The sequence below is a fragment of the Mus caroli genome, unplaced genomic scaffold (assembly GCF_978045245.1).
Source record: "Mus caroli unplaced genomic scaffold, Mus_caroli_1 scaffold_6, whole genome shotgun sequence".
In the NCBI taxonomy this organism is placed as follows: domain Eukaryota; kingdom Metazoa; phylum Chordata; class Mammalia; order Rodentia; family Muridae; genus Mus; species Mus caroli.
The window spans coordinates 24465067-24482432 of record NW_028227261.1 but is presented as its reverse complement, the minus strand read 5'-3'; the positions used below and the strand labels follow the sequence as shown (position 1 = coordinate 24482432).

The following is a 17366-nucleotide window of genomic DNA, read 5'->3' as shown; positions in this document are numbered from 1 at the left end:
TGCCTTTAATTGTGAAAGCAGAGGCAGGTGAATCTCTGAGTACTTGGAGGTTAAACAGGATCATGGCCAGCCAAGGTTACCTGATACTTTGCCCCTGCCCCAAAAGAGTTTGTTTGTTTGTTTGTTTTTGTTTTTTTAATCAAACCAAAGCCAACCAACTCTTAAGAGATTTCTGTCCTTTAATCCTCATGGTGTCTTCATGAGGATTAAAGGACAGAATGACAATCCTTCATGTATCTGAGGACAAGCACCAGGTCCCCATCCTGAGCCTTACTCTTTGCAGCTTGGGCTCCTAAACCACAGTTAGAGGACGCACAGCATCGCAGAGCAGTAGCTGTGCGTTAACTTAAGAGATTTTCTCCCCACCCCCCTTCTTCTTTCCCTTCTCTCCCCTCCCTCCCTCCCCTTTCCTTTTTTTCTTTCTTTCTTTTTTTTTTTTTTTAAAGATTTTATTTCTTTATTTTATATACAGGAAAAATACACTGCAGCTGTCTTCAGACACAGCAGAAGAGGGCGTCAGATCCCATTACAGATGGTTGTGAGCCACCGTGTGGTTGCTGGGAACTGAACGCAGGACCTCCGGAAGAGCAGTCAGTGCTCTTAATTATTGAGCTATCTCTCCAGCCCCTTTTCTTTCTTTAAGACAGTGTTTCTCTGTGTAGCCCTGGCTGTTCTAGAACTAACTCACTCTGTAGACCAGAGATCTGCCTGCCCCTGTTTCCTGAGTGCTGGGATTAAGGCGTGTGACACCACTGCCCTGCTTCAGTAAGTTTCTTATATCACCCAAATTGTGACCTCGTAACAATAAGGGTGCTGATAGGTTTCTGGTGGCGATTTTCTTAATACACAACAGCTAAGAAGAAAGCACAGTCTACCAGTTCTGTGGGTCTAGCCATCTACAGCAGCAGCCCAAAGGTGTAATGGAGACTCTGTGAAGGTAAGCATGAAAGAAGAAACAGGATAAGGCATTAAACAACTATCACTAGATTACACTTGTCCAGGGCTGTCTCAGATGCAAAAGTATACATGCAGCATACATATTCAAGTTTAAAGAGAGAAAAATAAAACAAGTATCGAACAGCCACTGCTGTCTCCAGTGTACCAAGGAAATACAGCAACTCTGCTAAGGCCGAGAAGCAGGCCTCCAACTTCAGTGTTGCTCACGAAACTGAGGCTAGGAGACCACAGGTTCAAGGCCTGCACGGACTATTTGGTCGAGCATGGGCAACTTATGGAAAGCCTATCTCAAAAACTTATAAAGGGCCAGCCGTGTGGCTCAGTGAGCTCAAGCCTAAGAGACCAAGCTCAGTCCCCAGAGCCCACAGTGAAGGACGGTGAAAAATCGTCTCACAGAAGCAATGGGACATACACGCATATATAACAGTACCTGCATATATGTGTGCAGCAGACATGCTGCGTGCACGTACTCTTACACAGAGTAATATATTTCACTTTTAAATTTAAAAAAGAAGCCTAAGTACAAAAACGGGTAACAGGCGATATAGCTCTGTGGTGTGGAGAGCTTACCTAGGGTTCAATTCCCAGCACCCACTGTTCAAGGCCCAGTGCTGCCAACACCAAACCAAGACAAACAAGAACAGAAGAGAGGCAACTTTCTCAGAGAAGCCTCCATCCACTCTGAGGCGTGTTCCTCCCAAGCACTCTTTCCTCCTCTTAACATTCATGCTTAAAATCTACACTGAGGGGCTGGAGAGAGGGCTCAGGGGTTAAGAGCACTACTGACTGCTCTTTCAGAGGTCCTGAGTTCAAATCCCAGCAACCATCTGTAATGTAAACATCTTCAGGTGTGTCTGAAGACAGCTACAGTATCCTCACGTAAATAATAAATAAATAAATAAATATTCAAAAAAAATCTATACTGAAAGCATCCTTTAGGGGAATGGAGAGGTGGCTGTTCTTCCAGAGGACCAGGGTTCAATTCCCAGCACCCACATGGCGGCTCACAACCGTGTGTCACTCCAGTATCCCAATGCCTTCACACCAACCTACATGTAGGCAAAAACACCAATGCATATAAAATAAAAATAATTTTAAAAATTATTTAATAGACTAAAAGAAAAGACCCCCAACTATTTATGCCAGACATGCTGACTCACACCTATAATCCCAGAGCTCAGGAGACTGGGGCAGGAGGATCTGCCTGGAGTTCCAGGCAAGCCTTGACTGGACTGCGAGAGCCTGTCTCAAAAGAAGAGAAAAACGAAATACAATTTAACAATGAAGAAATCAACTGTGAGCCTCAGAGTCAACCCTGCTAACTAATCCCTGGTCTGTTTTAGAAGATTTGGAGGACCCGGAGATATGGTCCAGTGATTAAAAGCCTTGGCTGCTCTTGTAGAGGACCAGGGTTCAATTCCCAGCACCCACATGGCAGCTCACAACTATCTGTAGCTTCAGTTCCAGAAAACCTGTCACCTTATTTTGGATTCCATGGGCACCGCACACATGTGGTGTACATACATACATACGTGCAGGCAAAAGACTCATACATGTAAAACTAAAACAAAAATTTTTAAAAATACTTGGGTATTATAGTCAACAGCAAAATCCTAATTCTTAAAGATACAAGGCTTATAAGAAAATAAAATACAGAACTCAAACCAGAACTAGTCCAAGGGTGCTCACTCACTGAGCATCGCCTGCCCACTCACAACTTAAGCAGAGAGCAGTGAGCACACCTGTGCCCTAGGTAGAGAGAATGTTAACATCGTTGCCTCAGAAGTTCCCCAGAATGATTTTCTTCTCAAAACTGATTCAGGCTTTACTTATTTATTTATACTTGGGTTTTCAGACTGGGTCTCAGTAGGTAGACTCATAAAGAGATCTCGCAGGCTTTGTTTAAAAAGGAACACCTGGAGCCAGGTATGGTGGCACACGCCTTTAATCCCAGCACTCAGGAGGCAGAGGCAGGCAGATCTCGTGAGTCTGAGGCCAGCCTGGTCTACAGATTGAATGCAAGGGTAGCCAGGGCTACATTGAGAAAGCCTATCTCCAAAATACAAAAACAAAACAAAACAAAACAAAAAAAAACTTTGGGGCCGAGGGTAATAGCATTATACCACTTAATCCCTGTACTTGGGACTTGGAGGCAGGAAAATAGTTTATAGCCAGCATGAAGTACATGATGATTTCAAGGCCTGCCTGAGCTACATGAAACTTTGTTTTAAAACCCACACATGAAAGAAAAAAAAAAAAAAAAGCTTATCTGACACTTTATCCCGATCAGATCATCCACCCCATCCTTGGAAGGAATGGAAAAGCTACAGTCACAGTACTCAGCTTCTAAACTCAAACTTGAGAACAAAACTTTCAAGTTGCTCCACCACCACATTTACCTCAAGAGATTTAAGAACGCCAGAGACATTCACAAGAAATTAGTCACGTTCAGCTGCTAAGATAAATCGTCTGTACTGCTCAGATAAATCGCATGTAAACCCTCATACCTTTATTATTATTATTATTATTATTAGTCCTGGTAATGCACCTGCAGTGGAGAGCAAACCGTAAGTCGCCAAGAAACTCCAATCACCCGGCTTGGGAGGGGGGGGCGTGGGGCGTGGGAAGGGACGCTCCACTAAAGCTTTTCAGAAAGAGATCCTGTGGGTTTGCAGTTTATCTCTACCGATTCTTATTTACCCTTTGAAGTGGGTACTAATAGCCCACTCCCAAGCAGAGACCCTTTGTACTCAGCGCTACAGTCGATGATGATGCAAACACCTTGGCAAAGTTCAGTTTGGTGCCAGGATGAGCCACTGAAGGCATCTGCGACTGCCAGAAGCCTGAAAACAAACTAACTCACTCTCTCTCTCTCTCTCTCTCTCTCTCTCTCTCTCTCTCTCTCGGAGAGGAAGAAGGAGAGAAAGAAAGAAAAGGAGTATGGGGGAGACAGAAACTGAGAGCAAGAGAGGAAAAGAGAGGCAGAGAGACACGGAAAGAGCAGATCAGGTCATTGACCTCTTGAAACTTCCACCTGCCCCTTTCTTCCTGAGTGCGATCGGCACCAGGGCACCAGATCAGATGTCAAAAACTCCGCAAAAAATAAATAAATAAATAAATAAATAAAAGTCCCGTGATAGGACGACTTCTACCTCTGCCCCGGTGGAGCCTGAGGGACTCCTACAGCCTTCCCACCCCCGACCTCCCAGCCAGTCCTCTGCTAGCCTTCCTTCCCCGGCCCTTTCTGCCCTTCCTCGCCGCCGAGGCCTGACCCCTTCCCGGGACACCCCGGAGTCCCGAGGCGATCGGGCTCAGGCCCCCAAGCAGGGAACCGGCCCAGAGCGGACGGCCCCAGAGCCGGGGCTGTGGGAGCCCGTCCCCGACTCGACGTCTGCGGCGGGGATGGGGCGGCGGCGACCCGTACCTGTCAGGTCTCTTCCCAGGACCAGCAGCGGAGCAACTTCAGGAGCCCATGTCGGTCCGGGGGGCCCGGCCCCTCTCCCGGGAGCAGGGGTGCGGATCCCGGGAAGGGGGCTGGGGACCCGGGCAGCTCTAGCCTCTTCCCATGCTCCCCGCCCGGCGCCTGGCCGGGGCCGGACAGCGCCTCCGCCCGCCCCTGCGCACCGCCTCACACCCGCGCTCACACACACTCACACTCCCTCGCGCGCTCTCACACACGCACTCCCCTCCCTCCTCCTCTGTTTATCTCCTCCAGCTGTCTGGGGACCCAGGAGAAGTCCCGCACTGCGCCTGCGCCACGCAGTCTCCGCGCCGGCCCCGCGTCTCACGGTCTGCGGCTACGCTACGGCGATGGCGCTCGGCAGTTTCCTGAATAGTGAGCGCGGGCCCTAGTCCTCCCTGCCACCCCCACCCCCCCCTCCATCGCGCGCCCGGTCAACGTCTGCTGCCGGTGGCGCCCACTAACCTGCTAGCGGGGGAGCCCCCCACTTTGCCGGGGCCAATCGGCTTCACCGCTCGCGGGAACGGCAGTCAGTGGGCGGGCGGAAAAGCGGGGCTCAGCTCTGGAGTATCATGGGAGTCGTAGTTTTTCGCCATCGCAGAGGTCCTGCGGCGTGGGTTTGCCCCGCCCGGTTACCATTAGTTACCTGGACGCACCTCCCATCCCACTACACCTTTTCTGAGTCCCAATTCCACATGTTCTCCCAGGTCCAGTACAGACCCTCCAAGGGCTAAGAGCTCATCAAAAATTGCCTTTGATGCTGTAAATTAGGGGACACCTAAGGCTAAGACCCTGAGTCCTCCCAGAGCAAAGCCTCAGCCTGCTCCTTCTTGCTCTAGGGGGCTGCTGAAGTTACACGTTCCATGCTGGAATCTTCAGGCGCTGGAAGGAAAAGGTCCTATGTTGAGTGACCTGGGAGCTCTAGGAACCCAGATTGATGGCAGACAAGGTCTATCTAATACTGGCCGAGTAACTGCTCTTCTGACTTTCAAGCTCCAAGTCAGAATGGAGACACCCTACTCTCTAAGGGAGTTCCAAGGTGACAAAGGTGGCAGTAAAGATAACTTAAGGGAGAGAGACCAGGAGCTTCAACTCAAAAGCATTGCAATCACTTTTCGTTTCTCTTCTCTTAACTTAGAGTGGTAGGTACACAGGATGCCAACGTCCAACTAATAACACTTTTATTTTCACTGTGTTGGGCATGCTCTCTTTGATAGATACAATTGTTCCTATGTTTTTAAAAAGAGGAAACAAGCATAAAGTGCTTAAAAAGATGCTAGCCCAGGGCCACACAACTGGTCAGAAAACAAGGAATGAAACCAGGCAGTGCTCGGGACTAAGTACAAACATTTAGCACTTAAGAGGGTCCTGGGTTGGAGAGATGGCTCAGTGGTTAAGAGCACTGACTGCTCTTCCGAAGGTCCTGAGTTCAAATCCCAGCAACCACATGGTGGCTCATAACCATCCATAATGAGATATGATGCCCTCTTCTGGTGCCTCTAATACAGTTACAGTGTACTTATTTATAATAAATAAATCTTTGCTCTGGAGCTAGAGGGGCTGACTGGAGTGAGCTGAGGTCCTAAATTCAATCCCCAGCAACTACATGTGGGTTCATAACCATCTGTACAGCTACAGTGTACTCATATACATAAAATAAATAAATAAATCTTAAAAAAAAAAGTACTGGTCCTAAGTTTCTCTTCCCATAAGTGTCTGGTCTTTGCTCATTTCTGTTCAGACCACTTGTGTGAATTAGTCCAAACTGATTTCTTTCTCTTTGGAGAAGATCCTACCCTTGTGAATTCAGGTCAGTCTTCATCTTCTAGAAAAGTTGTGGGGCATGCCTCCTGACCTTTCCTGCTTTGCTGTATGGAGAGAGAGACAGAGACAGAGACAGAGAGAGACAGAGAGAATACTCAGCTGGACACATACCTCCACTATGTGGGGGTAGATGTGAGTGGACCTGTATTAACTGAGGCTAGCAGTGAGTTCCAGCCTAGCTGGAGCTACACCATGAAACTCTGTCTCAAAAAAAACAAAAACTCCACAGATATTAAGACTTGAAGGCCTTGACATCATGTATCCACAGGTCCTAGCTTTAGGCCTACAGTCTTCGTTAGGGTGACTGGGTCAATAAAGCTACAAAGTAGCTAATATTTATCCTGCATCTTTCTCAAGTGTTTCCAGTGGATTAAACAACACTCCCACAATCAGGCAGCAAAGAGTAGAGTTCAGCATCAAAACTTAGATATTTCTAATCCATTACTAGTCGTTATTTAAAAAGAAAAACATTGATTTATGTGTATAAGTGTCATCTTCCTTTACACCTGCATCTTAGGAAATGGCATCAGATTCCATTATAGATGGTTATGAGTCACCATGGAGTTGCTGGGAATTGAACTCAGGACGTCTGGAAGAACAACCAGGGCTCTTAGTCTCTGAACCATCTCTCCAGCCCTCCACATTATTTTAATTGGGAATTGTTCTAGGTGACAAGGTTGCAGAAACGACAAGAAAGAAGAATGGATTGTGTTTCTGCGACAGTATATATCTGCATTCAGAATGAATGTTTGCTGGCAAGGGATGACCAGAAGTAATAATATCCACAGTCACTTGCTTATTTTCTGGCTGGTATTCACTGGAGCCCTCAAGCTTGGTGACTTATATAGTATTTGTATGTATGTATGCACATATACATTGACAGACACTAATTTATTAGACTTACATTAGAAAGGATACATATTTTCCTTACTCTGTGCTGGCCAGTATTTTGTCACCTTCATACAAGGAAGCTCCCATCAGCTTGTCCTGTGAGACATTTTCTTGGTTAATAATTGGTTTGAGAGGACCCAGGATGGCCCAGCATATTGTGGGTAGTGCTACCCATGGGCAGGTGGTCCTGAGTTGTAAAACAAAACAGGCAGAGCAAGCCCTGAGGGGCAAGGCAGAATGTAGCACTCCTTTGGACTCTTCTTCAGGTTCTGTCTTGAGTTCCTTTCATGATGTTCTGTGATCAGGACATGTAAGATTTCCTCCTCATGTTGCTATTGGTCATAGTGTTTTATCACAGCAATAGAAACCCTGACTAAGTCACTCATTTCCATAGAAAAAAATAAAAACCCCAGAGAAGGTAAGATACAGCTGATTGGCAAGGCACTCGCCTAACGTGCAAGATCCAAGCTTTGATTCCCAAGACCACTGAGAAAAAAATGTTCAGTTCAGAATTTGACATATCTTCCAGCCAGGAGTGTACTCAGATTAACAGAAGAAAGCCTCACCAGCAGAGCTGGGCGACTTTGGGAACCCTTGAGATTAGTGGAAGTCTCCTGTTCAGTAGTAGGAACACTTATGTTTCTATGACACTCTGGACCCAGTTAAGGGAGGTGTAAGCAAAGGACCAATTCCAACAATCTCTGATTTTCTGGGGGACAGAGCATTTTCAAATATAGTTTATGGTAGTGAATATAGCTGTTTTTTTCCCTCCCCAAGAACATCAAAGGATCCCCCAACTGACGGCTGGCTCTGCAGAGATAGCTGCTGGATTGCTTTCATCTTATAAGACTCCAGGACAAACGCCACAGAAGTCAACCTGAAATTGAGTATTCTCATATTAACAACCCTCCATTCTTTCTTGCTTGCTTGCGGGTAGGTGCGTGTGCGTGTGTGTGTGTGTGTGTGTGAGATGGGGGATGGGGGGGGCTCATGGCAATGGCATGGTGTACCTTCGGGGACTAGAAGACAACTTTTAAAGTCAGTTCTGTCCTACCTCAACATGGTTCTGGGGTTCAAACTCAGGTTACTTCTTGAAAGCTATCTTACAGAGGAAACCCATGCTACAACAAGACTGGAATTAGAATATACATGCAAGCTGTAACTGAGTCCATTCCTCAGGTCAGTACACTGTTCTCATCCTTCACAGCATGCCACGTTTTCTACTTCTGTTCTCAAAACATGATGGTCACCTGCCACTTACCCAGTGCTGCCATTAAGTCCTGATGATTGGCACTAACTGAAGGAAGCTGCAGGACCGAGAGCCACCATCAGCACAATCTGGGCTACGCTTCATCCAAGGAAAGGAGAGACTGTGCTCTTCCCCTAACCTGTAGCTCTCCAACTCTAACATCTGCACAAACCTGGGGAGATGTGGGGCAGATGTGGCTCAGTGCTAGTGGTGAGCAAGCCCAAGTCCAGCTGGGGAATAGGGGTGGGAACACAGGACACGTCAGGAAGATCAACCCAGACAATCACAGATGTGGACTCTTAATTTAATACAGGGATATAAAGGGTGCTGTTAGAGGAAGCTGGGGGGCCTGAGCGTAGAGAAAGAGGAATCCCAGCACTTAGGAGGTAAAGGAGCAAAGACCAAAGCTTAGAGTCATGCTTGCCTACAGAGCAGATTCAAGGTCAGCCTAAGATATTCGAGACCCTATCTCAGAAAGGAACTCAGGTTGAGAGATAGAAAGCCACATGCATTTAACATCCACAACTTCCCTGTCCCCCCATCTCTTGGCACCCAGGAACACACAGGATAATGCTAGAAGCACCTTAAATACCATTCAATGCGGATACAACCAACCCCTCGATACTGGAAATGTCCTGCCCTTTTGCTAGGTAGTAGTTACGGCCCACAACTGTCTGCTGAGCTGTGGAAAGGGGGCTAAGAACAGAATTTTAAATTACAAATAACTTTAATTAATTTAAATTAGGATACCCCTAGTGGCCTACTATGACCTTCTTGACATCTCAAATATACAGCCCAACCCTTTATTCTGTGAACGAAGTCTGAGGCTTTCGAAGATGTCAGTGACTTCAACAAACTTGCACCATGATGAGTGTGGATGGTGAAGGAATTTGTGTGTCTTTTAATGGACACTGATGGGTAGATACACCACACTGAGAACAATCTGAGAACAATTAGACCTAGGATTGGTCTAATCACAAAAGTGGGCGATGCAGATTACTTCTCCAGACCTCATGTCTCTTCTATGAAACAAGGAGTCTTAACCCAGGTACGGAGGCACATATTAGCAATCATATCATTTAGGGGCCTGAGGCAGGGAAATTGCTATGAGTTTTCAGAGCAAGGCCATATTTCAAGAAACCCCCTCCCAAAAGGAAGCAAAACACACACAAAAACAGTTTACATTTCGTGATCTGAAATCCCTTCTAATTAATTGATAGGTTCTACTATGGTAATTAGCGTGCCGGCCTTTCACAGTGCCACCTAGTGGTTGACTATGAACACTGCCTCTCCTCTAGGACAAGGAGGACAGAAGCAATCAGATTCGCCCCTCACCCCAATCCCCCCAACACACACACACAAACACACACACACTTTCCCCACACAAAATGTGGGCAATACTTTAGTGGTAATTCTAGAAAATGTTCTAAGATGTTTCTTGACCTCTTACTTTTTGAACCCATAAAACCAGGGCTTTGTGGCAGTGCTGAGTAGAGCCACAACTTTCATTTCAAAACTATCCAAAAGTTTTCTGTCTTAAGTCTGGCCTGTGCCTTGATGGACTCCTCCTTTATTAGGCTCCTAGGTTGATTGTTTTTCTACTGAAAGTGTCAGCAAGTAGAAAGTCACAAACTTCCTTAATAATCTTGGATCAGTTCAGAAAGATCTCCAAAGTCCCTGCTTCCAGGGTCCAAAACAGTTCAGAGAAAGCTCATTTTGTGAACCTCAGGTTGCACAACAAAAATAAAAATTCCCAAACCCATCTCTAGGCTGGGCATTGTGGCATACACCATTAATTCTAGCACTTGGGAGGCAGAGGCAAGCAGATCTGAGTTTGAGGCCAGCCTGGTCTACAGAGTAAATCCTAGGATAGTCAGAGCTACACAGATAATCTCTGTCATAAAAGAAGGGGGAGGGGAAATGCCCATCTTAGGCTAATTAGAAATAATATATGTTAAAAATACTTAGTGCATAATAAAGATCAATAAAGGGTGATGGGATGGTGGCTAGTGGATGGGTAGCTGGGAAGGGAATATCATCTGAAATATAAATGAATAAAATGATTTAAAAAAAATTTTTTAAAAAAGATTTATTTATTTATTATATGCAAGTACACTGTAGCTGTCTTCAGACACTCCAGAAGAGGGCACCAGATCTCGTTGCGGATGGTTGTGAGCCACCATGTGGTTGCTGGGATTTGAACTCTGGACCTTCGGAAGAGCAGTCGGGTGCTCTTACCCACTGAGCCATCTCACCAGCCCTAAAAATTTTTTTGTTTGTTTTTTGAGACAGGGTTTCTCTGTGTAGCCCTGGCTGTCCTGGAACTCACTCTGTAGACCAGGCTGGCCTCAAACTCAGAAATCCACCTGCCTCTGCTTCCCAAGTACTGGGGTTAATGGCATGTGCCACCATTGCCCGGCTAAAAAAAATTTTTTTAAGGAAAAAACCCCCAAAGATCAATAAATGACTTTGACTCTAATCACTTTTATCATCTAGTTATTTGCTTGGTACCAATCTAGAATCTAAGATATTCAGAAGAACTAGTGTCTTAGAATTTCTATTGCATAGCAAACAGCAGAACCAGTTTTCAGTGGGGGTTGAAGGGTTAATTTCATGTTACAACTCTCAGGTCACACTTCATTACTGAGGGGGAAGTCAGGGCAAAAACTCAAAGCAAGAATCTGGAGGCCATAAAGGAACTCCACTTTTTTGCTCAACTTGCTTTTTTATAACACCTGGGAGGACCACTGTCCCAGTGTGGCTCACCCACAGTGAACTGGAGCATCTCCTATCCACTATCAAGAAAGTGTATCATGGGCACTGGAGAGATGGCTCAGCGGTTAAGAGCATTGTCTGTTCTTCCAGGGGTTCTGCGTTCAATTTCCAGTAACCACATGGCATCTCACAGCCATCTGTAATGGGATCTGATGCCCTCTTCTGGCATGGAGGTGTACCCACATGGCAGCTCATGTTATTTCTTCTGATGCCTCTTGCTTCCTGATGACCCATGTCAAAGCCAGAGCCACCCAAGAAAATCTGGGGGATGAAAAGACATCAGCCTATGACTCAAGATGACTGGAATTGGAACATAAGCTTCGCCTTCATCACTTCTAATGATGCAACGGCTTCTAACTGCAACGGCTTTTCCCTTAGAGTCTCAGTTTCATCAACACCCATTCCATAGTTATACAGATAAAGTGGTACCCAAGCTGAGACCAGAGTGACCTGAAGAAGCCAGGTTTGCAGGGGAAGAGATACCATTGAGTGCATTTGAGGAACTAGTCCAACCAGGCAGGGCAGAGTGTGGTTGAAAATGAGGCTGTGGGCAGATGAGAAGGATCTTAAAAAGCCACACTAAGATTGTGAAGTTTGTCTCTGGCCATTTGAGCCACAGACCAATCACTTGGATTACGTTATGGAGAAACTGAACAGCATTGGCCAAACTGAAGGCAGGAAAGCTGACAGGGAGACAAACACAGTGACACAGGCAAAGAAGGAAAGTCCCTGGTAAAGGGGCAGATCTGGGAGATAATTAGGAGGTGGATAGACAGGCGGAATGAGAGACTTAACACAGAGAGGTAGGGGCAGAGGGAAGGAAACCGGAAGGCTCTTTTTTTCATGGTACTACAGTGGCCATCTGTTGCAGCAAGATGAAGCGGTATCTCTTCCTGGCCATTGGCCACCGCAAAACTCACAATGTGGGTGACAAGCAAAAAATTCCACTCTATTTTTATAAACCATGTATGGTCACAGAAGTTGTTCTGGCTTAAGAAAGGACCATCTGTTGGTGGTGGTGCACACCTTTAATCCCAGCACTGGGGAGGTAGAGGCAGGCAGATCTCTGAGCTGGAGGCCAGCCTAGTCTACTGGGGGAAGACCAGGACAGCCAGGGCTACACAAAGAAAACCGTGTCTCAAAAAAACAAAACAAAACATAAGGATTAAAATTGCCTTAGAAAGTAGGGAGTCTTACGGGGAGAGTGTATGCTAGAGACTGAACACACAGCTCTGTACATACAAGCAAGTGCTCTACCACAAAGCTATGCCCTTAGCCATAATTAGTTTTCATTTTGTGCATATGGGTGTTTTGTCTGCATCTATGTCTGTGTAACATGTTATGTGGAGGTACCCAAAGGAGACCAGAAGAGGATGTCAAATCCCCTGCAATTAGAGTTACAGATGCTTCTCCTGGTACTGGTGCTGCTGATGTTACATGTGGGTGCTGGGAATAGAACATAGATTCTCTGGAAGAGAGCCCCAGCGCTCTTACCCACAGAACCGTCTCTCTGGTCTCATTATTATTTTAAGATTTGTTTTATTTCATTTACATTCTGTGCCTGTGTTTATGTATGCCACATGTGTGTGAATGCCCACGGAGGTCAGAAGATGGCACCAGATCCCCGGGAGCTAGAGTTAGAGGCTGTTGTGAGCCGCCCAATGTGAGTGTGAGGAACTGACCTCAGGTCTTCTGGAAAAGCAGTTATGTGGCCTTAACTGCTGAGCCATCTCTCCAATCTATCATTTCTATTTCTAGTTTGAGTCAAGATGCCATTACTGCCTTAGAGGGCTCTTGACCCACCCTGTCTCAGCTTGCTACCTAGTGAGGGGCATACCCATTACAATCCAGAACTAAAAGATCAACAAAGTTACCACAGTTACACTGTAGCCATGGTCCCAGAGGTCTCAAAGTTGTTACTGTTATATGTTGGGGTGGTAGAAAAAGATTGATATCTCGTGGGTCAAGTGGCCTCACTGTGTCTGGTCATCTGCCGGCCCAAAGAACAAGCAGAATTCACACATTTGTCAAGCTCACTAAGAAAAAATGAAATACTAAATGAGTTGTTCAAAAATCCCCTAAACTACCACCAGGCATGACTGTGCATGCCTGTAATCCTATACTAGAGCTGATCAAGAGACCTGCTAGCATTTAAGACAACCTTGGCCAAACAGAGCTGTGTAATGAGATCACCTCTCAAAAAAAAAACAAAAAAACAAAAAAACAAAAAACAACAACAAAAAAAAAAAACCACTATCTCTATACTTCTAAAAAGGGGTCGGATCAGGGATTCTAGGAACACAGCCCAGTTAGTAGAACAGTTGCCAAGCATGCACAAAACCAGGGGTTCATCCCATAAACCAGGATTGATGCCAGTTGAAAGTAGAGGTTGGGGGCTGGTGAGATGGCTCAGTGGGTAAGAGCACCCGACTGCTCTTCCAAAGGTCCGGAGTTCAAATCCCAGCAACCACATGGTGACTCACAACCATCCGTAAAGAGATCTGACTCCCTCTTCTGATGTCAGACAGCTACAATGTACTTACATATAATAAATAAATAAATCTTTAAAAAAAAAAAAAGTAGAGGTGTGGGAGATCAGAAGTTCAAGGTCACCCTTGGCTACTCAGCAAGTTTGATGCCTGTTTAGGCTACAGGAAATGCATCACAAAAAATAGGAGAGGGAGGTGAGAGGAGAAAAGCAGGCATGATGGTATACACCTTTAATCCCAGCTCTTGGGAGGTAGAGTCCGTCCTGGGCTACACGGAACCCTTTCACAGATGCAGAAAAGGCTTTTAATCAAGTTCAACACCCCAATCATGAGAAATTTCTAGAAGAAACTAGGAATAGAAGATACTTCAAGCCAGGCAGTGGTAAAATAGAAATCTGAAATATAAATGAATAAAATGAGTTAAAAAAAATTTTTTTTGGGTTTTTCGAGACAGAATTTCTCTGTGTAGCCTTGGCTATCCTGGAACTCACTCTGTAGACCAGGCTGGCCTCGAATTCAGAAATCCTCCTGCCTCTGCCTCCCAAGTGCTGGGATTAAAGGCGTGCGCCACCACTGCCCCGCAAAATGGGTTTTCTTCAACTGTGTGTCTTAATTTCATGCTAGAATGTTAGACGAGAGACGGCCACGGGGCATGTGTCATGTTGGACATCAAGCTTTTGAGTTTTATTCTTAAATAAAAAGGACAGTTTTATTGCTTTGCATTAAAAACAAAGTTAAGAGACTTAAAAAAAAAATTTTTTTTCAGAGATGAGGACTGAACCCCAGACCTTGTGCCTGCTAGGCAAGCGCTGTACCACTGAGCTAAATCCCCAACCCCAATTTAAAATGCTTTAAGTAAATTAAAAGGGTTCCTGCAGTTCAAACATGTTTTTTTTTAATATTTTATTTTATGTGCATTGGTGTGAAAGGGTCAGGAGCTGGGTTACAAAGAGTTGTGAGCTGCCATGTGGGTGCTGGGAATTGAACCTGGGTCCTTTGGAAGAGCAACCAGTAGCTCTTAACCACTGTGCCATCTCTCCAGCCCCTCAAACTATGCTTTCTAAATCTCTAAAACCTGGAATGACTTGGAACTAAAGATAAAATATTTGGGCAGGGTGATTGTAGCATACACCTTTGATCCCACCCACCCCTCAGGGACAAAACTCAGATACAGCTTCTAATTGATATGTTTGCACACTAGAGAAATCACATATCATATTTACATTTTTTTTTTTTTTATAAAATCCCTCTACAGGGTTACCAGAGAGACGGCTCATTTCCAGTGGGGACAGAAACAAAGAGCAGCTTTAAGCTCATCTCTGTGCATGCAGCCCTGACCAATCTTGAACCAGATGATGTCCTAACTATGGATATCATATTTATTGATTACTTGCCAACTGGAAACCCTTCATAGAGCAAAAAGGAGTCCATTGGAACTTGCCTGTTGGCTTCTATTGCAAATGCTTTCCATCTACAGAGAATAAATACTCTTTGAGAATCAAATCTGGACATTTTACCAGACATGAAGAACCTTAGAGGGTGAGAGGGGTCGGTTCCATCCAAAGGCAGAGTCCTTTAAATAAAGGCTTAGCCTTGGAAAAGAAAGGCATTAGAGTGAAGCTTAATTCCTTCAAGACAAGCTATGATAGCAAAGGGGTCTGTCCCTTCCCTCACTGAGGAAATAGCTCAATTGTCTATAATCCCCATCCATATAATGCTCACCTCTCCCCCGAAGAGGCATCTATGGAGCTGTGGGACCAACAACCTAGAGCCCATTGAAAGTTTACCCCTAATGCTAAAAAATAAGAGGTGGAGAACCAAATTAAACCAGAACAATCCTATGAGAATAACTCTTTTTGTTTGTTTGTTTGTTTGTTTGTTTGTTTGTTTCCGAGGCAGGGTTTCTCTGTGTATCCCTGGCTGTCCTGGAACTCACTCTGTAGACCAGGCTGGCCTCGAACTCAGAAATCCGCCTGCCTCTGCCTCTCAAATGCTGGGATTAAAGGAATCCATAAGCCAGGTGGTGGTGGCACACACCTTTGATCCCAGTACCTTTGATGCCCTCTTCTGGTGTGTCTGAAGACAGCTACAATGTACTCATATAAATAAAATAAGTAAAAAAAAAAAAAAAAAAAAAAGAAAGAATCCATAGCCAGGCAGTGGTTCACACCTTTAATTCCAGCACTTGGGAGGCACACACCTTTAATCCCAACATTTGGGAGGCAGAGGCATGCGCATAAAGAGTCACCATCCTGGCCAGGCAGTGGTGGCACATGCCTTTAATCCCAGCACTAAATTTAGAAGCCACTTGCAAATGGTGGGTGAAATTCAAAGTGTATGTCCTTTGGGATCTAAAAATAAATATATTTAAACCTTGAATATAGGTTTGTTTATCCACACATACTAAAACAACAGGTACTTGTTTGTAAATGTAACAATGATGATGGAGTAGAGGCAGGGTGATGTCAGCAAGTTCAAGCAAAACCTGGTCTACTCAGTGAGCTCTTGGTGGTGGCCTCTAATCCAAAGACTCAGGAAGCAGAGGGACCTCTAAATCCCAGGCCAGCCTGGTCTACAGAGTGAGTTCCAGGACAGCCAGGGCTACACGGAGAAACCCTGTCTCAAAACAAAACAAAACAATAACAACAACCAAATAATCTGGGGTTTTGGCATTTAAAACAATGTCTAGGGGCTAGACAAGATGGCTCAGTGGTTAAGAGCACTGGCTGCTCTTCCAGAGAACCAGGGTTTGAGTCTCAGCACCCATGTGGTAGCTGAAAAACCTCCAGTTTCAGGACATCCAATGCCCACTTCTGGTCTCCACTGTTACCAGGCACACAGTGATACAAAGATACATTCATGTAAAAATTCTCACACATATAAAATAAAATTTTTTAGCTGGGCAGTGGTGGCGCACGCCATTAATCCCAGCACTTGGGAGGCAGAAGCAGGCGAATTTCTGAGTTCGAGGCCAGCCTGGTCTACAGAATGAGTTCCAGGACAGCCAGGACTACACAGAGAAACCCTGTCTCGAAAAACAAACAAACAAACAAACAAACAAACAAACAAAAAGGAATTAACAAGCCAGGAGTGATGACAGAGGCAGGTGTGACCTGTGTTTAAGCCAGCCAGGGCTACGTAGTGAGACACAATCTTAAACAAAACAGGCCAGATGTGGCAGTGCAAGCTTTTAATCCCAGCAGAACCAGTAGTGTCTCCCAACACCAACAACAGCAATAACAATATCCAAGAGCAAGAGATGGTCCTCAGATGTTAGATGGTGAGCCTAAAGCCCCCCAAATAGGAATCTATATGTAGATACCAGTAATTCCAGGACTTTGGGAAGGGTCAGGAAGAAGTGAAGATGTGCAGAACTCATGACACAGGGTCTGAAACCAACAGCCAGCCAGCCAGCCAGGCATGACAGTGCTTACCTGTCACCCTAGTACTCCGGAGGCAGGCAGGCTGATCCCTGTGAGTTCAAGGCCAGCCTGGTCTACAGAGTGAGTGCCAGGATAACCACGGTTACAAAGAGAAACCCTGCTTCGAACGACCAAAACAAAACCAACCCAAATGAATGAATAAAACAAGAATATTAACACAGAGATGCTGTGGGGACAGAACAAAGCTATACCTACAGGGTCCGGCGCCGAGCGTTGTTTAGTAACAGGAGCCATTTGCTTTTCTGCGAAGGGATAAAAGATATGGACACGGAAAACTC

The 17366-nt window shown here is 45.4% G+C and overlaps 1 protein-coding gene across 4 annotated transcripts in view; it reads right to left on the bottom strand.

Moving 5' to 3' along the window:
- Positions 1 to 17366, bottom strand: part of Wdtc1 (WD and tetratricopeptide repeats 1) — a 59347-nt gene that overhangs the window by 41817 nt on the left and 164 nt on the right. For 2 of the 4 annotated variants that reach the window (XM_021159604.3, XM_021159607.3), the window contains exon 1: positions 4382 to 4795. The exons of 1 other annotated variant lie outside the window; for it this stretch is intronic. The gene's annotated coding sequence lies outside the window, so the exon portion shown is untranslated. Of the gene's footprint in view, positions 1 to 4381; positions 4796 to 4882; positions 4955 to 17366 lie in introns of those variants that run through there. One more of the 4 variants, XM_021159605.3, reaches the window with a different exon arrangement.